General features: G+C 37.8%; 1 protein-coding gene and 1 long non-coding RNA gene across 3 annotated transcripts in view; both read left to right on the forward strand.

Moving 5' to 3' along the window:
• CCSER1 (coiled-coil serine rich protein 1) overlaps window positions 1-25,223 on the forward strand; it is a 723,061-nt gene that overhangs the window by 400,495 nt on the left and 297,343 nt on the right. The window lies entirely within an intron of this gene.
• LOC121233397 lies at window positions 379-23,461 on the forward strand. The gene is made up of 4 exons (XR_005932715.1): window positions 379-497; window positions 12,183-12,187; window positions 17,702-17,710; window positions 23,452-23,461. It is a non-coding gene; the product is annotated as an uncharacterized LOC121233397 (long non-coding RNA).

Consider the following 25,223-nt stretch of genomic DNA (forward strand, 5'->3'; position numbering starts at 1 on the left):
TGCTCCGTGAACTCAGCCCAGCAGTCGGTAGGTGCCAGCTTTACGTGGGCGTCCCCACAGAGGCAACGATGGCCTTGCCGTACACCAACCCGATGCTCTTCGGAAAATCCCGGTATTTATACATTTGCAGAGGAACAGATTTCAGCACACGTGGCCAGCGGGTGCTAAAATTTGCCTCAGTTAAAACATAGGGAGCCTATGACGCATACGCTCGCTGGCCAGGCGTGCTGCACGAGTCATAGGCATCCTGTCTAATTGGTTCACGGGCTTTGCGATGCGGTTATAATAATTAAACACAGTAAAAGCAACATTATACCTAATAAAATACATAAGAATAAAAGACACACAAAAAGAGGTTTGATTAATAGCTTCAGCCACTGTCACCCAAACATTCTTACTGTCCCACGGCGTTAAACGATGTGGATCAAACACCGGTGTCACTGTCATGCTGCTTACTACAGTCAGTGTGTTCCATATCAATCTCAGCATAAGGTTTCGTCCATTTAGTTGGAATCCACTTTGGCCCATTTTCTGTAATGACACAAGCATAACCTCGACCCCACGTTATTACTTTAAAAGGTCCTTCCCATTGCTGGCGCTCAATATTTTTAACCCAGACTTTCCACCCATTATCAATATTTTGAATCCCACTATTCATTGTTTGAAAATGCCGAACTACAGGGGGAACAACTGATTCTCCACGCAAGGTCAAAAAATTCATCACATATACTGCTTTCATGAGTCTATTTGAAGGAGGTTCCCCTAATTCCCCTGTTTTTTGTTTTTCCAAAAAATCTTTTAATACTTTATGAGTACGTTCAATTATAGCTTGACCTGTGGGAGAATGAGGAATGCCGGTAATATGAGTAACTCCCCATTGCTGAAAAAATTCCTGAGTCCGTTGTGCTATAAAACATGGTCCATTATCTGTTTTTATCTGGGCCGGGACACCCATTACTGCAAATGCTTGTCGTAAGTGTGTTTGTAAATGTCGACTTGTTTCACCCGCAAGTGCTGTGGCCCATATCATCAAGGAATATGTATCAACAGAGACATGAACAAAACGCAATTTTCCAAAAGCTGGTACATGAGTCACATCAGTTTGCCATAATTGCAAGGATTGCAGACCCCTAGGATTTACAGCGCCATCTCCGTGTCCAGATAATTTCTGGCACTCAGCACAGGATTGAATGATGGCTTTGGCATCTGCTATAGAAATTTGAAACTGTTTGGCTAATACTTTTGCTGGTTGGTGGAAAAAACTATGAGCTCCACGTGCTTGTAAAAGTTTATTGGGGGGTGGCCCAGTCCATACGGGATTAGCTAGTAAATCAGCTCGTTTATTCCCTTCTGTGATCCATCCAGGCAAACTGGTGTGACTTCGCACATGCATTATATAATAACACTTTGTCCGTTGGTTTAACAGAAATAGCAACATCTTAAATTTTTCAAACAATGTAATGTTATCAATTTCTTTCAAATAAGCCCGTCTCAAGCGTTTTACTACACCTACCACATATAAAGAATCAGCAATAATATTGACCTCAACATCCTGCCACCTTTTAAATACTTCTATTACAGCTTGAAGTTCCACCACTTGAGGGGAGCCTTCACATGTGACAATGTGATTTTTCCATACCTGACCTTCTTTCCAAACTACCACTGCCTTTCCTGTTTTTCCACTGCCGTCTGTAAATACTGTAGGACCATCAGTAGGTAACTCTGCACACAATTCTTTTTCTTCTAGTTGTATATTTTGTAGCAAGGTAAACATTTTGTGTGCAGGAAGATGAATATCTATCTTTCCTTTGAAATCTGCAAAAGCAATTTGTAAAGTTAGACTATTCTGTAGACACCATTGTAAATATCCTTGAGTCAAAGGAACAACAATCGTGTGTGGTTCTTGTCCACAAATCTCAATAATCCGATGTCTCCCCTTTATAATTAATTCTGAAATCATTTCAATTCGAGAAAATATGGTTTTTCGGGCCTGATGAGCTAAAAAGATCCATTCTATTATTAACAAGTCTTTGTGACTCCCCTCCCATTGATATATGATCCCAAGGGGTTGTTTTTCTCGGTTTAAAATGCTAAGATTAATGTCAAGATTTTCTTTAATCCTAAAAGCCTGACTCTGGGATATTATATTTGCTATCTGTTGTAATGCTTGTTTACCTTGAGGGGTCAATTGTCGAGGTGCCGTTAAGGTAGTGTTGCCCCGTAACATTTCAAATAAAGGGGTCAAAAGCTCATTATCTATTCCCAACAGCGTTCGAACCCAATTGATTGTCCCCAGTAATTTTTGCACATCATTCAATGTTTCAATCTTGTCTGTAATTTGCAGTTTTTGCGGAACTATTGTTTTTTCTAAAATCTTCCAGCCTAAATATTTCCATGGTTGCATTTTTTGTACCTTTTCTGGTGCTATTTTTAAACCAAAATCAGACAATTGTGTAGTCAATTCTTTGAGCTTTTCAGATAGCTCTCTTTTCCCTGCAATCAAGATATCATCCATATAGTGATAAATAATCAAGTCTGGATTTTGTTGTCTAAACCCTTTTAGAGCTTGGGATACATAGGATTGGCATATGGTTGGAGAATTTTTCATTCCTTGTGGCAGAACTACCCAATGATAACGTTCCATGGGTTCCTGTTTGTTTATGGTGGGGATAGAAAAGGCAAATTTTTCTGCATCTTTTGGGTCTAGATATATTGTAAAAAAAACAGTCCTTTAAATCAATAATCAAAATGTTCCATCCTTGTGGAATCATAGTAGGCGTGGGTAACCCTAATTGAAGGGCTCCCATATTTTCCATTACTTCATTTATTTTTCTTAAATCATGCAACAGTCTCCATTTCCCAGATTTTTTTGGAATGACAAAAACTGGTGTATTCCAAGGGCTCGTGGTATTCACCAAGTGCCCCTGTTCCAATTGCTCCTGTACTAATTGTTTCAGGATGGCGACCTTAGATTCAGTCAGCGGCCACTGATCTACCCAAATCGGTTCCTCTGTTTTCCATTTTAGTTTTAGGCATGGTCGCCCGTCAATGGCCGCGCCACAAAATTGTCTCCTGTACTAAGCACACATCCCATTTGACTTAGTGCATCCCTACCTATCAGGTTCATAGGGATATTGGTTACATAAGGTTTGATATAAGAAACTGAATTTTGACAAATCAATTGAATCATATATTTGCTTTGTCGAGTTTTTGATAATCCTCCCACACCGAACAGTTTTGAATCCATCTCAGAAAGCTCCCAAGTAACAGGCCAGTCCTCCCATGACAGAACTGTTACATCTGCTCCAGTATCCACTAATGCTTGTAATTTTATTTTTTCTGGCCTGTTTTTTGCATTTTGTAACTCTACTGATATACTAGGTTTTGTTTTATTGATCTCCATTGACCACATAATTTGAGCTTCTAATCCCGTAGATCCAAACCCTGCATTGCCACGCTGCTTATTAATCTTACATGGTACATTTGATTTAAAAGGGACTAGCTGTGCAATTCTACTTCCTTCCTGTATCGATACTGGTGGAGACGGTGTCCAAATCATAGCATAAATGCGACCTGTGTAGTCCGCATCAATCACCCCGGGAAGCACAAAAATTCCTTGTAATGTTATACTAGACCGTCCCAACAACAGGGCACTAAGCCCATTACCTAATGGTCCTTGTGCGTTTACTGGCACACGGTGTACCTGAGAGTTCCATAGGGAGATGGTTTCTATTGTTGAGACATCCACTCCGGCACTTCCAGCTGTTCGGGCTGGCAATTCTGCCAGACATCCTTCTTGGCGCCGTTCCAGGATCCTTTCGGAGCTGTTGGGGTCATCGCACCGCTCCTCGCGCTCTTCTTGTAGTTTCCCGGCGATTGAGTACCTCGGGGTGGCAGAGCTACACCTTCACTTGTAAACGAGATCTACATTTGTTAGCATAATGTCTCCCTTTATGACAACGAGGGCATATATTAGGCTCAACTTCCAGTTTGTTTCGCCCCTCTTTACACTGAAATTGCAAATGTCCCGGTTGTCCACATTTATAGCATTTCTTAACATTTTTTGTATCCATTCGCATGGCTACAGCAAAAGCATTGGCCATTAATGTAGTTTTATGCTCCAAAGACCCAACTTTGTTACAGGCCTCTATCATATCTACTAGCGTCACTCTTCCTGGCATTGATTGTAGTATTTTTTTACAGTCTGGATTTGCATTTTCCACGGCCAATTTTATTATCAATGCTTCTTTGGCATCAACATTATCTATTTGCTTTTCAATAGCATCTCGCAGACGATCAATAAAGGACATATAAGGCTCCGTATTACCCTGCCTTACACTTGTAAATGATTGTTGTGGCTTTCCGGCTTCAGGCAAGGTTACCATTGCCTTCAGAGCTAAGGAAGCTGATTCTTGTAATACTTCCACCGGTAGCCTTGCCTGCCTATTAACATCTGCAAAGTCACCAGTCCCCATCATTTGTGCAGAAGTGATCATATATCGTGGATCTCCTTCTGGGCGGTCCAAATTTTTTAGTGCTGCTAAATCACATAATTCTGCCCATTTCACCTTCCATAATAGACGCTGAGTCGGGGTTAAAATCATAGTAGCCAATTGTGTACAGTCAAAGCCCGTTAAAATTTGACCAGAAAATATATTCTCCAATAATGCCTGACTAAACGGAGCAGACAATCCATTAGCCATTACTGTTTTCCGTACTTCTTTTATTAAATCCCAATTGAAAGGTTGCCACACGTTTGGGGCATTCTGCCTGACTGTAACTGGAAAAGCCACAGGATTTAGACCTTCAGTTAACATTTTATCATTTATGTCCTTCCATCGCTTTTTTATAGCCTCTCCTGGGGATGTAGCTGCCTCATAGGGAGGTGCAGAGGGGATAGGTCTCTGCTCGAGAGACAGGTTACTTAAAAGTTGATTGTTGCCTTCATTAATGACATCTCCCTCGGTGTTTAATTGCTCATCACTGTCCGAATTATTTACCACCTCGCCACACACACTTTTCTCTTTTTCCGGGGTATTTTCAATTGAAATTTTTACAGCAGCAGCCACCTCCTTTTCTGCCTTAAGGGCTTTCAACGTTTCCAGCACCAGTCTCCACGTAGCGGAGATTTTCTGAGCCTTCACGTCCCCACGCGATACAAAGTCCCAAATTACTTTTCCCATTTCTTCCCAATTTTTAATTTCAAAGACTTCTATATTCGAAGTGGGGGCTCCATGGTCCTTAAGCCATTTCAGCATCATACGTAAAGTATTTGAATCATATTTAACTCCTCTCATGGAGAGGATATGCGAAAGCATTTGTACAATTGCCCCTTCTTCCACAGACATCTGGGCACCCATTTTAATCTTTCTAGCCGCTCACCTTACTTCCAAACGAGCAGGTGATTGATCTCCCGGGAGAAAGTTGTCCGCTCAGTCCAGCTGGCTAGACGACCGTTCGGCTAGAGTCTCCTCCGGACGCACTTCCAGCAATTCCAGCGTTCTCTCGACCCGCTATCACGTCGGGGTCACCATTTGAGGAGATTGAAATAGACGGACGCCTGTAATCTTGAGAGCAGACAACAGACGACACTTTATTGCTAAAACACACACATACTTATAGTCACAAATTCTGCAAAGTCACTGTACACGCGCACAAGCATAAAATATGATTGGTTATATCAGCACTGTACACGCGCATAAACATAAGATATAATTGGTTATACTAACTCTGTACACGCGCATAAACATAGGATATAATTGGTTATACCAATTAAAACACGCGAAACTTGTCTCAGTCTAATTGGTCAAGATAAACTGCCGAATTGAGGTTCTTTGTGCCAAGTTCCCTTTATCGTGGAATGTGCACCTGTGTTCTTCTAATTGGCGTCTTTCTTTTTTAGTCTTCTTGTTTATTCTGTTCAAGGTCTTCTAAAGGCCTCTGGAATGCTCTTGCGGCCGATGTTAGCTAAACATGTGTCCACACATACACACTGGTATAGCAAACATAACAAATGAAGAATCATCTGTATTTTAATAGCAAAATACCATTTTTGTTGACATTCTAGTGAAGTTCTGTAAGGGAAGCGTGTTATGCAGTTTTCAACCTCAATGAATATTTTTTCCTTCACTCACAGTATATTCCAGCATTTAAAGACATTAAATATTTCTGTCTGTAAATGAATGAAATATTTTTGTCTGTAAATAAGACATTTTTGTCCATAAATAAGAATTTTTAGAAAGAAAAATAGTAACATTTATTTGAAAATACTTTGATGTAAGGACTGGGAAACTCTTCTTAAGACACTGAAAAGCTGAACTGCAATCTCTGTCCTTTCCTAAATAAATAACCTAACAAGAAATTAGCTGTATTAAAGTATTTGTTAGATCTCACTAGTATTGCTTCACAGAAACTGACTCCATAGATTCTCTCCAAGTTTTGTATGGGTTTTTTTACCATTCTGTTATTACATACTTTCAGTTTGTATGCAAGGAAAAAATGTTATTTGAGGTACAAGAGATTCAAGACACTTCATTTAACCTCTGTTTCAAAGACTGAGCACTTTCTCACTGAAGATACTTTTTATACTCTGGCATCATGACGCAAATGAGTGGTTTGGACTGTTTAAAGAATCACCATCAAAGATACTAGCAAAAGTGATTTAATAGGAATTTATAAAAGCACGACTTCACAAAGCTTGATGGCAACCTTCACTCTATTATTCAATACATGGGTGAAGCATACAAAGAAAAAACAAGTTAGAATCAAACTAGAATGATTTATATAGAGACCAAAAATGTAAAAGATTGAGGGAGAAACACACAAAAGAAAATTTAGTTAAAATTAATTTTTCATGATTTGTACAAAGATCGGGGATACAGAAAGGTAGGGGAGACCCTCCTATTGAGTCACAAGGTTCAGAGAAGACCCCCTTCCTTTCTAAACTCCTGTTGGAGCTTAGGTGTGGCTGGATCTACTCCTAGTCCCAAACTTAGCCAAGGGTTTATGTCTAATGGATTATGTGTGTAGCAGCAGTCAGAGGTTCATTTACAGTTTGAGGTAAATGACAAGATTTAGTAACACTTAATCACTGATTAATTTAACATTTACAAAGCCATTCAAAAGAATATACCTAGGTCAATTCACACACGCATACACAAATGCAAATAGAGATATATGAATAAACAGAGGTATACGTATTAAAAATTCCCCTCGAGTTCAGTGAAAATATTCACATCAAATGCCTCAGCATTTCTCAACAGGCAAAGCGTTGACCCTCAAGGAGTAAAGGGTATCAGCACAGGTCCTGCCGTCAGCTTTTGGTGATGGTCGGCCAATTTTTGCAAACTAGAGACTTTGCGAGCTCTGAGAGGTGTCCTCCTCAGAGGGAGATGCTGGTCGCAGCCCATTGGGGTCCAGGAGAGCTCAAAGGGCCTCACTTGGGACCACTGTTTATGGGTTCGCAAGATGATTGACTTTGGTCAGTGTCATTTCATTCCAGCCATAATTCTTGTCAGGAAACTACAAAAGTGAGTCATGATCTAAGCAGCAGGAGTCTCAGGTATGGTTCCAGGTGACAGGAGTTTCAGGTGCAGTTAAGGGGTGCCTAATTGTCCTGACTCACTCTACCATAGCCAGGATAAGAAAGTACCAGGCTGTCCCAACTCACTGTGCAAGAACACAATGTTGTCTGGTCCTGACATTGCAACGTGGCCCAGGGGGGCTGCACCACCACACGTCATGAATATTGCATGGTTCAAAGGGTGCTCAAACCCTTCCTCAGGTGCTCTGCTTTCTTTGAGACACAGTCTTTAGTGATTTTAAGTTGGGTTTAGAGCTGGGACGTGTATGTGGATTTTTACTGTAACTTTCATAGAAGGTACTGCTGCATACCCATTTTGTCTGTGAGAAGTCTTAGCTCAGAATGTATTTCTGTTATCTCTTCCAGTTTTTGGATAGCAAAAATGTCCCTTTCCATAGCTGTTTTTCAGTTGATTTGGTCTAGAGGCTGGGAAGCAGAGGGAGTGGAGACATCAAAGCGAGAAATTTTCCCGTGCTTGGGAGAAGTTAATTAAATACAAAAAAGTATTATTCATCTTCTGGATTTGAGTAGCAAATCATCATCTTGGATGTCCTGTGTTATTTTTGCTAGGATGGGCAAGAAGGATGCTGATGCTAGATAGCTAGTGGAAGTGGTGCCATTTATTCAGAGAATTTAGATTAATTCTTTTTTTCTTTTTTTTTTTTTTTTTTTTTTGGAGCACAGTAGAAATCTGACAGCAAGAGGTAGGTTTTGGTCACAGTGCCAGGCCTCTTTCTTCCATCCAGCTCTTTAATGCTCCACTTTGGGTCTTTCTTCTGCTGTTTTGATTTCCTGCATCTTTCTTCATCTTTTGAAATATTGTTCCCTCTTCCTTTCTGTAGAAACCACACACAGTGTGTGCTTCTTTCAATGTCCTGTGCATGTTTTATCCATTGTTTGAGAAGTTTGACTTGATGCCCAATTCTGGTCTTTGCATGGAGGCTGCTACTATTTTCAAGCTCAGTCATTTGGATTGATGTTCAGCTGTAATACCTTTGACTCTCAATGTGATTTCACCAGTATCCCAATATAACAAGAAGGGGATGGATTCTGTGGCAAAGCTTTCAGAAATGATCTGCTTATTACCCCGTATTTAAACTGGGGGTGTGGTGAGATAGGCAGTGGTCTATACAAATGCTTCATCGCCCTTCAGGGAGGAGGACACAGATGACTGAAGTGCTGTAATGCGTTCATGCTGAGTGGTAGTAAAAAGTGCCATGTGTGATATCATTGATAAACAGCGTGTTACAAGACTATATACAGAAGTCTGACTAGTGTCCTAGCAGAAAGCTAGCTTGCAAATTTCTACTTTCGCTGGTAAATTCTTTCCAAAATATTGCTCAAGTAATAGCCTTTCATATTTTGGCTCCTTTGATAGTTTAACTGGATGAGCTTTTTATTCTCCTTTGTGTCTTGATTTAGAAGAAGATAAAAAGGTAATATACGGTCATCGTCAGAAACTCAAATGATCTTACTGACTTTTAACCATATATTATATTTAAATTACAAGGAGAAGAAAATAGCTACTGGTTAATAGTAAATTAACTTAATCCCATACATTATACATCTATTTGGTTTGTCTAGGATATTCAATTCTAAATATTTTTTCATTGGCTTGCTCTGTATGGCTAGTAAAATAAAAGCAATAAACTGTTTCTTACTATTCTTTGTTGAGTTCAGAATATAGAGTGAATATATATCTTTTCAGGTTTGGGTTTTGTTTTTATTTTTCAGAGCTGTTGTTTATGAATTATTCAGTATGTTTGAAATGTACTTAACATATTTTTGTTTTCTAGTAATAATGCAAGACATTTATCTTACATTTCCCAATTTGACTTACTGATGATATTGTTTTTCTCAAAGGGAGCTCTCATGATTTACCAGAAGAGTAATAGAGTTTGCGTGCTGTAGTATTTATCAGAATTCACCAAATATCAACACAGGACTTTACAAAACCAGACTTTCTCACAGTGTGATATTTGTGTTCCAGCTTACAAATGAGGGTTTCACCAAACAATGCTAGTTGGGCAATAGGATGCTCCATTGTTACAGTTTTGGAAAGAACAAGTGGAGCTATTGTACTAGTAGTATGGTGATGAGAAGGAAGAAGAATAAAATATCTTTATGTAAACTTGCTTCAGTGTGGTTGGTATGCTTGTGGAAGAGTTCAGGTTAATAAGCTGGAAAAATAAAAAAGTGGTGGAATTAAAGGATGATCTAAAGCTGCAGGAGAGCTCATTTTATTTTTCAGCTGAACTGCCTATTTATCATATTACTTTCAAGAGCAGAGTGATAGATTCTGAAGGGAAGGGTGGTACAGAGAGGACTGAGGACTTTTAAGTTGTCACTAGACCCGCCTTTTAAGACTACTGCGAATATACATGTGCTCAGCCAACAGAACTTGCTGGGCAAATGATCCTTCCTGCCTTAGCCAGTGTGAATAAGGAAGCTTAGATCAGTTTCTGGAATCTTGTGGAATTTATTTTGTTGCATCTTGTTTAATTTATGGAAATTGAATTCAGTTCTTAACGGACAAAGATGTTTGCTTTTTTTTTCTTTCCAGTTCAGAACCACTGGGATGATGTGGTTCATCAGCTCCTTTCTCTCTACCCTCTCTACCACTTCCATCTAATAGAGAAGTTTAAGACATCTTCTCTAGTACTATTTAATCTTTATTTGTCAAATCAGGGTTAGTAGCGTATGTCTGTTTCTCTTGATTTTTAAACCTAAAATTCATGGACCATTCTGCTTAGCCAGCAAAATTTAAGAAGTATCCAAGCAGAGAGCTTTTTTCACATATGTTGTTATTACCAAAATCTGTTTTTCTGCAGAATCACGTAAGCAGATTGAGGGGGGGAGAGAACAAGAGTGCTAGTTCTTAATCAGTAAGGCTACAATTAACTGGGAAGTGCGAACTGTACACAACCTATAGGGAATCAGGAAGCTGCATGTTGCATGCACACCCAGTTATCTGTTTGTCTACCTAGAAAGGAAGAACCCTACAAGAGCGGCAAAGCCGAGGTTATGTCTTTAATAATTCTTAGAATCAGTAGTGAAACATATCTGCAGAACAGGGGGTCTTAAGAATTTTTTTCTTAATTTGATTTCAGCTTCCCCCCCCTTTTTTTATTAATTTTGTTAATTTATTTTCATTATTCATGAGTTATTAAAACGTCCCATATACATGAAGTCCCTAATAGGGAGTTTAATGAAAGACTGGTCTGATAAGGAATACATAAAATGCAGCATGAAAGGAAGTAGATGCAGCAAAGGCCTAGCAGTGATCATATTGCCAGAGAGGAATTGATACAGGCAATCAATTGAATTGTAATTCTGCCTATGAATAGTGCTGAACTCCAAATGTTTTAAGTTTGGGCTATTCCATCCTTTCCCATGCACTGTTTGCTCAATTATTTTGTTTAGTTGAACATGAATCCCTATCCAAAGCCTACTGACATAAAAAATAACATAAAATAAAAACCAACCATTGCCCTGTAAGACCAGTTGCTGAACATAATAAATAGAAACATAAGGCAATTTATTCTCTCTCACATCTTCCAGCAAGCTTATATAGGAAATTCTAAAGTCCAAGTCATCTAACATTCATTTTTTTGCCTCTCTGGCATCCCGCTATTTGTTGGAACACTGTACCATATAGTTACTAATATTCTGTATGTGTTAGCATAGAGGCTGGAAATAGTGTTTCAAAAATGTACCAAACCCCATATGCAAACTACATGTAGCCTACCAGGCAAGCTGCTTAGTAAAGACTACTTGCACAAAAACAGGTAAGTTAAAATGATGGGTAATTTAGGTGAGAAGGAACTCAGGAGTGGTCTAGTCCTACCGCCTGGCTCAAAGCAGGGATCACTTCAAAGTCAGACCAGGTTGTTCAGGGCCTTTTCTAGCCATGTGTTGAAATCCTTCAGGGTCAGAAACTGCAGCCTCCTTGGATGACCTGTCTAACCAGTCTGGTGAAGGTGGTTTTTTTTGCTTGTGTCCAGTAGGAGATTCTCTCATTGCAACATGTGCTGTTGCTTTTTGCTTTTCTCTGTGCCCATCTGAGAAGGATCTGGCTGCCTCTTCTCCATACCCTGTTCGATAGAGCAAATAGATGCCTCTTTAGTCTTCCCTTCTCCAGGCTAAACAAACCCAGTTCCCTTAACCTGTCCTTGTATGTCATTTGATCCACCATCTTAGTGGCCTGCACTCTCTCCGGTTTGCATCCACCTCTCATACTGGGGGCCCCAAAACAATGTGTATTATTTTCAGGTGCACTCTCCACAGCACTGATTAGAAGGGAAAAAACAGTTGCAGCCATTTGCTGGTTGTGTCTTTGGCACAGCAGCCCAGTGTGCTGTTAAACTTCTGGTCTTAGAGTCTGAGCATAAATCATATTATTATTCAATATCATAATCAAATTCCATCATAATCAAATTATTATTTACATTATTGTATTTTAGGGAGTGCTGGGCTAATTGAAAGCATGATCCTTCTTTCATGGGGCTGTTATCGAAAAAGCTAGCTAGTTATCAGACTCCTAGCATGTCTTCTAATGATATCAGATGCCAAACTATTATTTAGGAACTTATTGTTTAAGAAACTGTAAAATATAGATTCAGGCCAGGATAGGGAATTGAGACTATGTGCAATGTATTGCTTAATAATATTTTCCTATTAATGGATAAGGTGCAGATAACTGGTTTTTCACTTGGGAAAGATGCCTGAAATTCAGGTTAATGTATAACTGTGAGACTGAGGCATTAACATCTCTCAGAAATGATCATCACAAACAACACCTTTTCTACCAGATGCCATAGTGTTTCCTTCTCTAAATAGATTCATGTACTTAAAAATAAATGAAACAAACACAGAAAAAGGAAGACTCAAGACAGTCCTGTATTCTTCTATATATACTGCTTTGCCTGTGGAAAGGCTTAAAAGTACAATGTATTATGATAGATATACTGTTAAGTAAAATGGAATAAAGCTCTCCTGTTTGCTGTCAGAGTCTGCTTGGAAACATAAATAAGCCCTAATAGTACAGGGTTTATTCTTTCATGCAAGTAAGTTCAATATTAAGATCTGCTTTAAAAAACACCTTATGAAATGATCAATGGCACGTTAGAGAAAATTTGGGGAAAGAGAGATTAAATAATGAGAAAGGAGTTCTGCTTCAAGCAAGCATACATCAGTTGTATTGATTTGGTATTTGTGCAAATTTTAATTACAAATGTATTTTTAGCTCTACTTAACCTTCTAGAGGCCCTTGGGAAGGGATAAGTATAGATTAAAAAAATCAACCTGTTTATTACAAGCACCAAATATTGTGGCTTAATTTTGTTCTGTTACGTCTTTCCCTATACTGGTTTATTGATATGACTGAGCCCTGGACTGGGAATTATCACCCAACATGAAAGAGTCAAGTGCAGCCTGCTTCTTCATCTAATCTTTGATCAGGTTGCTTAGGCTGTGCGAAGGGTGGATATTAATGACAAATGATGATTTGGTGGTATAGATGCCCGCCCAGTAGGAGCAGGATTCCGCTCATTTTACGTAAGTTAGTAATCATCTAATAGATAGTAAGGGCTTTGACTCATTGTGGGTTTGAACTAGATTGATGAACTAGATTTACAGGTGAAATACTTTGGTGTTTCTGCTGTCCAGTATTCTTCCTCTGAAAATGTGAGGAACTCGCCCATGGAGAAGCTTTTTGGCTGTGGTGTGGGGTTTTTTTGGGTTTGGGGTTTTTTTGTTTATGTTTGGTGTCGTGTCGTGTCCTGTCGTCCCCTCCCTGTCCCCCCCGCTTCTGTCTCTCTTAAGTGTAAAAAGACTGGTGAGCATCAATTTGATTTTTCGTAAGCAAGGACTCTAACAGCAAGTTTGAGTAATTCAAGTGAACTCCAGTTTGACGGTAAGCATTGCAAGTGAATATCCCAACAAGACGCTTTATATAAAATCTCTACACAGACACTGGCCTTTGAGATAATCACACAAAGACCTAGTAGTAGAAGGTGTCCCACAGAGCTGAGAATCCAGCATTGCCTCTGTTTAATTAAATCCTCAGGAATGCCTGAGTGACTATGGTATGCAATGTTGAAATGGGATATATCTTTAAGGAAATAGGATATATTTTTAAGAATAAGACTTTTAAGAAAATTAATGTGTGGAAAAATATTTTTCATGTCAAGGACATGTCACAGTATAAAACTAAAATAGATGAAATAAAAAAAATGAAGAGGGGGAGGACTGTATGAGTGATTACAGCTCAGAATTTCAGCGCTACATGGGACCATGTAAGACAGATGAGCAGCAAGCTCAAGTTGCCCCATGGTGCACCAACTAGAAGTTTCTGTGCTTTGTCACAGTGAAACCAGGATACAATTACTCCTCCTTAAAATAAGACACTGAAGGCTTATGGGATCCCTTTTCAGAACAGACTTATTCTCACTTTATTTTCCATAGCTTTGACTGATACAATTTGTAAAATGTGTAGGCTGTTGTTGACATTGCTTTTATTTTTACCATTTTATTCAGTATGCATAGATAGGCATGCATGCACTGCTCAAAAAAAAAAAAAATTCTCAATGGTTATCTCTTGCTGTTATAACTTTTGTAATCAGTATCATCTATTTGCACAGAATGCTTTGTATTTTAATCATTTTTTCATCTGGCATAATATAATTAACAGAAAGGAAATCCCATGGTAATACTGTTGATCAACACAAAGTTTGTTTAGAAAGGTGAGGAAGTTATTCACCTCTTCCTGGAGAGCTGCTGCCCAGGTAGCTACTAGTACACTAGTATACCTTTTGTGTGGGGTAACTTTTGGAATGTTTTTCAGGCTTTTAAGTATACTTACACTAGTGTGCGTGAAAATTGTCAACATAAAATGTTAATAAAAGTTTGCTCATTTAGTTTGCTGAATGTCTCTTCATAACTGTATTGTACCATATGTCTAACTTACAGCATCTTTGAAGGGGTCTTAAGGGCTTCACATTTACAGGTTGCATGAAGTTAGTTCTGTGAATGCCTTAGCATTTCTTGATCAACTTTCTTGGTAATTACTTCAAGCTGCAGAAATAGAAATGTTTGTTGGTGAAGAATGTTAAAGAAGTGTCAAATGCAGTTACTTAACATTTCATGATGATTCTCATTTTTTCTTGTAGAGCTCTATTAATTATTAGCATCCTTCTTTGTGTTTCATGGTGTTGGAGTCCTTGTACTTGTATACACTGATGTGAGTAGATAAAACATAGAATAATACCCCAGAGCCCTGTAACGCTGCTAGTCTCCCACTAGGCATTTGGTGAAGTAGTTCCTGAATTGTACTATAAATAGTGCTATACTTCTCAGAAGGCGTGGGAGTAGAATTTTATACTTACGACTAATTAATGCAATTGAGAATGATCATGTACAAGGAGACATCTTTCACAGCTCATCTGTTTTTATGCTAAAATAAGTAAAAATAACTATCCTTCCTTTTTCTGTGAAGCATTGGCTGCTTTGGTTTTTCATATGTAATTATTGTGAGAGAATTGCAGGACAGGCTTATGCATGGTTCTCTGCTGTTCAAAAAAAATAGCATTTAACAATTCCAGTTGTCAGCTGTACATCGAGGTGTACATTGGACTTGATTCCCTATTGTGTCTGCTTTGAACTTAAGTGTGGTATAGAAAACAAGTTGATAGCATCCTATTCAAGTCTTAGGGTTAGAGCTATGTAATATCTTATTCCATTGTAGGACTCGAAGTAATAATGAAGTCTTTTTCTCATTCCCTTGTGCCAGCCCCAGAGTAGCTGTTTTCTGTTTCTCGCACAAGGTTAGGAAGCACCTTAAATCATGCCATGAAAGCTCTCATGTGTAGGCTTCATTCCTGGCAACTGTCTGCTTGCATTAATACCCACATATGTTGTTTAACAAAACAAATTCTAAGTGAGAGCTTCTCTACCATAATCACAATTAAACCATTTTATAATGTAAAAAAAAAAGAAGTAATTTTTTGTGACTTACGCTTTTTCTCTGCAAAACTTCAGTGTGAAATGATAAGTGGAAAGAAAGCTCTAATTTCTGCTCATGATGATTTATCTGTCAATAAGGGCTAGGTCTTTTGCGGGCACGCATAAGCATAGCTACTTGATGTGCTGATGAGCTATGCTGATTTACAGCAAGTCCTGTCATTGTATGCCTAGAGGGGAAAAGTGTAAGTATCCATTTTGTAGGAGAATAATAGAATGCTTAATTTACTTAATAACACACTTCTGATGGACAGGTTTATTAATGTAATACCTCACATGTAAAGATTGTTGGCAACTTACTTTGTCATTCATTACATCAGATTGTGTCTTTTGATTTCAAGATGATTAGTGTACTGCATTGGAAATAGAAGAGTGCAAAAAAGGCCAGTGTTAACCAAGTTGGATTTCTCCCTTTGTGACAAATGGTGTGATCTCCTTAACCAAATAACCGAAAGAACAAGGTGTTATTTTTATCATCAGGCTGGAAATGAAGAAAGGAAAAGGTTGACAATGCCATATGCTATCTCACACACAAAAAAAACCTGCCGCCCTTATCTGTATAGAAAATTGAAAGCTAATCTTTCTGAAGTAAAATAGCAACAGTGTCTCTCAGACTTCACGTAGTAAAAGTGAAGAAAACGAGAATAACTTTGAAGGTTTAGTAATTCTTTTTGTTTCTGAGACTTTTTTGGTTCATGGTAGCTGAAGTACACAATAGCAGCTCTAAAAGTGCAATCTCAAACTCAACCAGAATGGCAGATGGCCTTCAGGGAAGATTTGAAAAAAATTGTGCTTGAACGCTAGAGAAAATTTCTCTTCTATTCACAAGGTCGTCTGTTGGAGGTGATTACTGTCCTTTTCACTGCAACTGCTGTGAATCCTGTAATATTTTTGTCACCAAGAGGAATCAGAAATGCATTAAAACACATCTAAGCTTTAATGAAACTTAGGTAGGAAATGACTTTGAGTGGTTTTTAGGCACTAGCATCAGCTTAAAGGGACGTTTCAATTGTACTGAAAAAAAGGTTTTACCAAGTCAGAATATCTTAGCTTTGACAGAGGAGTTACCAAAAAGCTACATATGGTACAAGATTTCTTTCTGTGAAAAGAAATTGGACACTACTTTTATTGTAGACTTTCTTGGTTGATGAGATAGTAGAATTACATATATATATGTCCACCCAGGCTTGGGAGAGGTTAACAAGAATGAAAGAAAGAATGTTAGTGCTCTTTTGTATCTCTCGCTTTCCATGGTCATCCAAAGGAGGCTCACCCTACCAAAACTGTATTATTGTCTTCATGAATTTGGTAGACTACAATTTTATTGTCAAAAAAAAAAAAAAGGATGGATATTTTATCTTGGAGAGAGACAGTTAAAGCACTAAGAGCAGAGTACAGTTTTATAGTTTAATAGGTAGGGCATTTTTTGTATATATACAGAATATACTGTAATGAGTACCTAGAGAGATAGAAAGTTAACTTTGTAAGGAGAGATCTGCATCATGGTGCCACAGGGGTTTAAAACAGTACATTACCCTTTAAGCTTTAGGAGATGGAGTTCCAAATGATCATCTGAGAAGCCCCTACAGTCTATTTAACAGAGGGTTTTTTATTCGTTCTTAAAAAAGTATGGCAGAACATACCATGCCATTCAGGCCATTCTTTTAAATTACTCTTAAAAATAATGGTAAACTCCATTTAAACCACTGTGGAGACCGCTCTTCAGCAGGAATGAAAGTTCAGCAGTTCTAGGCTTTTTGTGTACAGTTCCACAAGGGTTTAATACTTTTCTGCAGATGACTTCTGAAAGTGAAAGTGAAAAGTTTTTTTCTCTCACTGGTATCAGGATACTTAGATTCTAAAAATTTTAGTGCAACTGTTTATGTAGTAGATAATTTTTATTGAAAATAAATTTGTTGTTGTTGTTGTTTGGAGGAGGGTTTTGGAAGAGCTCATTTTCATTTCAATTAGGACCAGAAAGACGTGATGGTTTATTTGGCCTCCTTTGTAAGGCCATCCATTACACACCAGGCTGCTGGTGTGTTTTTGTTTTTGTTGTTGTTGTTGTTTTCTAATGGAGTTTTATAACATTTCTGGGAGTATGGGTAGGTTTTGAATCTGCTCAGATGAAAATCCAGAATAGTACCTCCAGGTCAGCAAGGCAGGCCTAGTGGCTTGAAGCATCTTCGGTTTCACTTCTATGACCAAATTAACACTCACTTAATTTCAGTTTAAAATTGTCTTGAAGGTCTTGAAGAAGAAAAACCTAGAGATTCAAACTTGTCTTATTTCAAGACAGAAATAATTTGTTCATCAGAAATTGGGTTAAATTCCAAATCAAAGCCAAGGGGATGCATTTGTGATTTCTATTTGAAGTAGTTTGAAACTTTCAGAATTAACTTCAGTATCACTGTATTTTTTTTCCCTCATGTTAACATATTTTAAAAACCTGACAAAAAAAATAATGTTAAGATGCAAAGATTTTTTTAGCATAGGCAGGGTTCAAATCACTGTTTATTAGAACAGTTATTTGTAGCCAGAGAAGTTGTCCACATTTCTTATGTCATAAGTCTGTAAATGTTGTTGGTTTTGTACTATCAAGTAGTACTTATCAGCATAAGTAGGAATGGATCTGAAGATTACAGCAGTTGGTTCTGATGATCCAGTATCCATTCTGTGCAATTTCATGGGGTTTTACTCTTAAATCGGGTGCTCGGGATTGGACTCCCATTAGGAGTTGAACCATACTGACTGTGTTCCTCAAATACATGTTTTTGTTCAATTTGATCTGAAAAGAGCTGAGTTTTTGCACTCAGAGGCTGTTATCTGGTACGAACCGAAATTTCATAGGGGAGTTTACATTTTGAAACCCTATCTGAACTCCATTGTCTATATGGATGCACCCCTGGATGGGTTCAGTTTTTGGTGACTCGTTTTGTGGGATTAAGCTAAATGACTTGCAAGTGATTTTACATTTGAAAGTGTGACCTTGTGTATGTCATGGAATAAAGTGGAAGTGGACTTCTCCTCACTCTTAATCATGAAGATGCTATGGTTCCTGTCAAAAGATTTAAAGACTACGATTTTTTCCTCCCATCTTGGAGCTATGATATGAATTGAATGTATTCAAGGGCCACCTTAGATGAGCAGCTATATAGTGTCATATGTGGTTGTATTTCCTTTTTAAGGTGATCTGAAATGGATTGTTTGCACTTTAACATGTGATGAATGACTTCAGTAAGCACTAAAAATGTTATTTCTTTGATATTTGAAGAAAGCACCATGAAATGCTCTGTTAGTGTTTCAAAGTCTCCTTCTTTCTCTGAGTGAGTGAAATGTTCACTTGAATGCCATGTTTTGCTGCTTTTCGGTGACTGCAAATCACTGAAAGAAGCACAGGTTGCAAGTGGAAAAATCATTATTGCTCCCTTAGAGTGCCTAATCAGTTTATGAAAATCCTGCTAGTCTGATTATTGTATCATTTATGCCATTGTGATATCATCAGTGTAGATCTAAAGAGAGAATGAGATCTTGAATGCAGGGTGATAGCATAAAATCTTACTGTTAATGAATGAACTAGCACAGAATTCATTTAATTCTGACTCTCTCTGAATGATTCATCATATTAAAAACCTCTGCAGTTCTACAATTTCAAGCAAGCAGATACCAGTCACTTCTAGAAGTTGATGACAAGGTATCTGTTATCTTTGATTAGGTCAGATTTGTCCCGTGTGATTATGGATACAAAGAAAACAAATTTGCTGTGGAAGAGGTTTATGCTGCTATTTTGTGATGATTATTGGGCTTTGCTCCCATTTAAACTCCATTTCCTGCAGATAGCGCTGTCTTCTATCTCACTGAATGCTGTTTCTCATTGTACATTTCCTCTAAATATATTGATTAAATAGATCTTTTGTATCTCTATTCTCTTTATAACTCCCAAAAGTTCAAAGCCAAAATCTGGTATCTGTATTTATACTGAGTGATGTTTACTTCCAAAATTGATACTATGTGTAGAATATGTTGTTATAGAGAATAAATTTTGGAATCTGTGTGTTCAAATTATAAGCAACAATAATGAAAACAACCAAAGCCTTGAATAGCTGAACATTGCTTAGTTCTGATAGGGGATACTTAAAAATGAGATGTCCAAGTGCAAATGTCTGTCTTCAGTCTTTAAGACACAAAGTGAACAATCACTTTAAGATAAAGCACAATAATTTCAGGGAAGTCATTGAGCCTTTCACAGGCATTATATTTACTAGAAGTTAGGGGAAATGAGGCATCTGGCAGTTAGGTTTATTCCAGCTGGGTAACTTTGAGTCTGTAGGCACCTAAAGAGCTTTGGAAGTCTGGCTCTTACTGCATTGTTTACAGCTCTGGAATGGGAGGTCACACTCTAGAAAGGCTATGCTAAATCCTTGACCACTTTCTCAAACATTTGAAACCTTCAATTATGAAGAAAGTGAAATCACTTATGTGTTAGTAATGAACGGGACAACTGTCTCCGAAATGCTGTGCGTATCGCTTTTAAGACTTACATATTCTTTAGTCCTTATTGATAATTAGAGGAGGACTGTGTGTTTTGTGAAGTGCTTCAAAATACACTCATTTTCATTTCTCATGTGCATTAAAAACACTGGCGTAGTTCTGATGTTCTTATTTTTGAAATGCCATTATGAGAACTTATATTAGACTTGATAAAATTCATCAAAATCTTCAAAAATGTCCTTTGGATAAGATCTTTCACATTTCCCAAGATTTTGTAGTTGTTGCCAGAATACTTGTGTAGTTACAGGTTATTTCTTTTTTCAAAAGGTTGAGGGAAATTGAAAGTTTTCCTCTTAATCTGAAGTGAATTCCAGATTGTTGTAGGATTTTTTTTTTAATGATATCCAGGATTATTAATTGCCTGGTTGTTCTCAGGTTATAAGTATGGTTATAGAGGCATTATCACCATACAGTGCTTTACCTAGTCCTGTTCTTTGAAGCTACTATTTAGAATAGTCCTTCACTGGAACAACTTGAATGAAGTTGTAAATGGACTCCATGTTTTTTATTGACAAGTTGAAAAAAATATCTCTGTGACATGTAGTACCTGATATTAAATACTATCACAAGCAGGAAATCTGTGATTTTTCAATTGATGTTAAATGGGAAACTATTAATGACAATTGATATTAAATATATACAGTGGTCCTGAATTACTACAAAAATGAGTTAGTGGGATAGAAAATTGTCTTCCCATTAAGTGAGATTTTCTATTAAGCCACCTGTTACAAAACAGAGCTGACTGTCCTCACTGTTCCAATGTTTAATTTAATGTGTAAAACGTAAGATGTTCGCTTTGTGATTGCAAATATATTTCTTTTCCTTTATTAGATATGGGAAGCAGCTTTTCTGAAAGCTTTGAATAGACTGTTTCATTATGAGTGAACATTACCAGGATGTACCCATACCTGGAGAGGTACTGGAGATGTGCTTTGACCAAACTCCATAAGTTGAAGGGCCATGATTATGGAGTTAAAGAATAGCAAGGGCATTAGAGTATAACCTTAGTCTTCATGCTTTGTGCAGATCTACTCATCTAGTTGGGTCAATTTAAGTCCAAATCAGTGTACCCTTAAACTCTTTGAGATGTGTTTTGCAGTATAGAGGCTATTGTTGCTTTGAAACTTAGTTGTGCTCCTACAGTTTCTTCTCTACAAAATCATTCAACTTAATTTTATATAATACTAATCCTAGTTTGGATCCATTTACCACTGTTCAAAAGCTCTTATGCTAGCAGAACTTGCTCTTTCAGTGGAGCAGTGTTCGTAGCAGAGTTCATTTGTTGTAGTGTGAGTGTGCAGAAGTCTCTAAAGAGTAGGTCTGAAAGATGGAGCTGCTGAATGCAGCTGGCTTCTACCTACAGCAGCAGACTTATATGTGATATAAAAACAACTGTTGTTCCTTTATATTCTACATACACATAAGCTGCACAGGTGCACGTTCTGTCAGCGGGGGCTGCCTGCTTCTCTCACGATGGTATGAGTTGTATAAATGTTAAGCACCCAAACAAAGCAGTTGGCTTTTCTGTCAGTGTAAATGCAGTCGTAACAAAGGCCACAATATGCAATATGCAGGTTTGCTTCAGTAAGAAGTTGCTTTCCTAACTAACACGCTGTGTAGGTGATGAGCAGCTTAGTTGATGCTGCTGAAAAGCTGCTGAATTTTTAACCTTGAAGGTCTTGTATCTCTTCTGATGTTCCCATTGACTGGGATTTCAAATGGGATTTCAGAGGGAGCTGGTAATTAACGTAACAAGCAAAGGAAGTAGAATGATTTTGAAATTGTTTCTGTTTGCCCAATATTGTTTCTGATTTTCTGTGCATTAAGAGAAATTTCCTTATTACAAGAAATGTGTCTAAACATAGCACAGAATACAGGTTGTTTATAGGACTTACATGCTTTCAGTAGCTGTTTTCTGCTAGTTCAAAGAGGAAGAGCATTTTGTAGCACTGAAAAAAAGATGTATTTCTTTAAACTACACTTTTTATGATAAAGTACCTTAGCAATTAAGACCTTTCAGTATACTCTACACAAAGAATTAGTGTGGAAATTGCCTATGCATGACAATGTAGTTTGTTGGTAAATGTTAGCATACAGTCACATGATACTCGAATACTGTGTTCAGTTTTGGGCCTGTCGCTACAAGAAAGACATTGAGCGTGTCCAAAGAAGAGCAACGGAGCTGGTGAAGGGTCTAGAGAACAAGTCCTATGAGGAGCAGCTGAGGGAACTGGGGTTGTTTAGCCTGGAGAAAAGGAGGCTGAGGGGAGACCTTCACACTCTCCATAGCTACCTGAAAGGAGGTTGTAGTGAGATGGGTGTCAGTCTCTTCTCCTAAGTCACAAGCAACAGGATAAGAGGAAACAGCCTCAAGTTGCTCCAGGGGAGGTTTAGATTGGATATGAGGAAAAATTTCTTCACCAAAAGGGTTGTCAAGCATTGGAACAGGCTGCCCAGGGAAGTGGTGGAGTCACCATCCCTGGAGGTACTTAAAGGATGTGTAGATGTGGCAGTTAGGGATATGGTTTAGTGGTGGACTTGGCCGTGTTAGGTTTACAGCTGGACTCGATAAGCTTAAAGGTCTTTTCCAACCCAAATGATTCTATGATTCTATGATATAAGGGAAAGAATATGTTGGAAATCAAGATACGGTTAATGTGTATTGGTAATCAAGATCTCATTCTTGACTGTGGTTTGTAGAGATGAATGCATGTAATTCTTGGTTTTTTGTTGGGTTTTTTTTTATTATTCTTGTTTCAGCTGTTGGGAAACAACTTCTGCAATGAAAATTCATATTTTGAAGCCATAAATTTTCTCATTTACTGAACAATATGAATAACTCTTTTTAATTAAAGAAAAAACCACAGCAAAACTATTCAAATAGGTTTTTCAGAAATGATTGTGTTTTACAGTGGTTCTACAAGCCCCTGATCTTGCCTTTGCCAGTTTATCCACAGAAAACTTTATTATTATCTGTTTGTGTTACTTTAAAAGGGATGATCTAAGAGTAGACACTAACTGTGCTAGGTAGAGTGCAGATGTGCAGCAATTAACAACCTCTACTCTGAAGAGCTGAAACATCAGAACTTAAATTGTTTTTGTCAAGGTGTGCTGTATCTCTTTCAATTACTGTAGTAAAGGCTTACCTGATTATGGAAGTTTAATAAATTACCAAATAGTATCATTAGAAGACAGTTAAGTATGATCAAACTGATTTTGCTGGGGAGATATTTTAACATCTCCTTATTGTCTTATGGGGATAAGAAAGTTACTGCCGTGTGGGGAAGGACAATTTTAAGATCATGAATGAGAGAGCAAATATATTTTCGCCACTGAGAAGTGAGTACAGAAACACAAGGAAGTTATCTAATGTGTATGTTTCTGGGTACTTAAATTTCTTACATGTCCGTAACTCTCAAACCTTTTTGTAATGTAAAGCAAAATAACATTTTGATGTTCAAGGCCTGATTATCACAGAGCCAGCAAAATAGCCTGCTTTGTAACATGCAAAAGTGAATGTTTTGCTGTACTAGCTTATTTCTCTTCTGAAGTGGAAGTACCTACTTCCAAACACACATTAATTATAGAATGAAAGTAAGACTTCATTTTCATATTACAGGCTACATATGAAATACTATCTTCCAGATGAATAGCCTAACACTAACCCCTTTAAACACTGACAACTGTAAAATGACTATTTTAACCATATTATAACAAAATGATGCATTTCATATTCTCATTTAATGACTTCAGTGATCCCCCTTTGTCTTTATTAAAAAGTGACAGTAATTATTGGGTTTAGTTTTCAAAAAGCATTAGCGATGATGTCAGTATGTTAAAGTTGCATCCAATCTCTAAAACACTGACAGTCAATTGTGTTCAAAAACTTTTCTTTATAATAAGCCAGAGGTTAACCTAAAACTGAAAAGGAAGGAAGGTTATGAGTAGTTCCGTACCATCCTCTGGGTCATTTCCTGCTTGAGCATTATGTGTGATTTAAATAAGTAGTGTTTTTTTAAGTGACTGCAATTATGCATGACCTTAAAATTAGGCATGTGTTTAAGTGCTTGGCCAGAAGTTAGGCTTTAATTTTCCTGAAATTTCACTGTGAGCTATATTGCCCGCTCCAGTGTAATGCTTGCAGCTTTCTCCATAAAGTCATAAAAATAATTTATTTCTAAAAATATGAGAACCATCATCAGCTGGTTCAGCTGAACTGTTCATCTCATAAAGTCCTATCTCTAATAGTAGTCAGTAGCAGATGCCTTGGGAAAGACAGTACAGTACTGCTTTTCCTAGCATAGCTTCACATTTTACAGTAATTTGTTGGCTTTGAGCATTCTGAGTTGAAGGTTTACCTTTATGTTTTATAAACACTGATGGATTTATTTATTTTTTTTCTTCTCCAAATCTGCCAAATAAAGTTTTTAATCCATCTACAGTTTCTACATCCACAATATGCTCTATCCATGAGTGGCATTATTAAGCAACATGTGTGTGCAGATATTCCTTCCTTTGAATTCTGCTTCCCACCTGAGCATTCCTCCCAATTCTTGAATGATAGGAAACACCAGAGGGTGAAAGAATAATATCCCAATCCTTCCAAATGCATGCTTGGTTTCTGTAGGTATCACACTTCTGTCGGTCGATTTTACTGAATCTGCGTTTGAGAGGGATGTTTTTGCTCATTTTCCTTCTTCTTTTCCAATTTAAGGGCTAGTAACTGAACGCGTCAATCTGAATATAATGGAAAACTGATCCAACAAAAATAAATTATGAGTTTGCTCTCACGTTGAAGAGCTGATCCAGCTCCTTGTGTGGTCACATAAGTGCTAGACGGAATGCAAGAAATACAGTGGAAATGAACAGCTGGACAGTAGGGGTTTGAGGAAGGAGAGTAAGAATAGAATCGTGGAATCATAGAATCATAATCATAGAATCAATTTCAAAGGCCGGTTTTGTTGTACTCCATTCCATTTCTGTCCAGGTTTCTGCTCTCTTCCAGTCTGTAAAGATATGGTGTTAGCAAGGTCATTGTGTACTGAGATATGTCCTTCCTGGTCAGTTTAGT

The sequence above is a fragment of the Aquila chrysaetos genome, chromosome 1 (genome assembly GCF_900496995.4).
Source record: "Aquila chrysaetos chrysaetos chromosome 1, bAquChr1.4, whole genome shotgun sequence".
Classification (NCBI taxonomy): Eukaryota; Metazoa; Chordata; class Aves; order Accipitriformes; family Accipitridae; genus Aquila; species Aquila chrysaetos.